Source organism: Bison bison, unplaced genomic scaffold, assembly GCF_000754665.1.
Source record: "Bison bison bison isolate TAMUID 2011002044 unplaced genomic scaffold, Bison_UMD1.0 scf7180017860827, whole genome shotgun sequence".
In the NCBI taxonomy this organism is placed as follows: Eukaryota; Metazoa; Chordata; class Mammalia; order Artiodactyla; family Bovidae; genus Bison; species Bison bison.
Window position 1 is genome coordinate 8482 of NW_011491399.1, and position 601 is coordinate 9082.

A 601-nucleotide genomic window follows, 5' to 3' on the forward strand; every position below is an offset into this window, starting at 1 on the left:
AGTTACCTAACCTCTGTGGACCCTCTATTTCCCTATTTGTAAAAAGAGAAAAGCGACATTAAGTATCTTCTAAGGCCACTTTCAACTTAAAGAAACAAAGGGAAAAAATCTAAGTAGCTCAGAACATTCCTTGTGGAGATGGAAAGGAGATTGGGAAATTTTCAACAGTTGTATTTAATGTTGACTTTTCTTTTAATTTCTTCCCCAAAGAATAAACAGATGCCTTTGGAGGAAATAAAAATGTTCATTAATGGTCCCCAGATATGCCTTATATTGACTCAGTTCTCATCCAAATAATTTAACTCTTTTCATTATGGGCTTTTATTACATCAGTTAGTTGAGATACTGTGTTGAAAGTCATTTAGTCTTAGGAACAAGAGGGTAAATATTAACAAATATGGTATCAATTCCAAGAAATTTGCTTTAGATGTACTCAAAACATCTGGTAGCAGCCATCGGTTAAATAAAGCTTTAGATTGAGAACAAAAGCCAGCACAGATACCAGTGATGATATAGCAACTGTAAGTGGTTTTATTTGTTCAGTTTAATCACCGACTCAATGGACGTGAATTTGAGTGAACTCCGGGAGCTGGTGATGGCC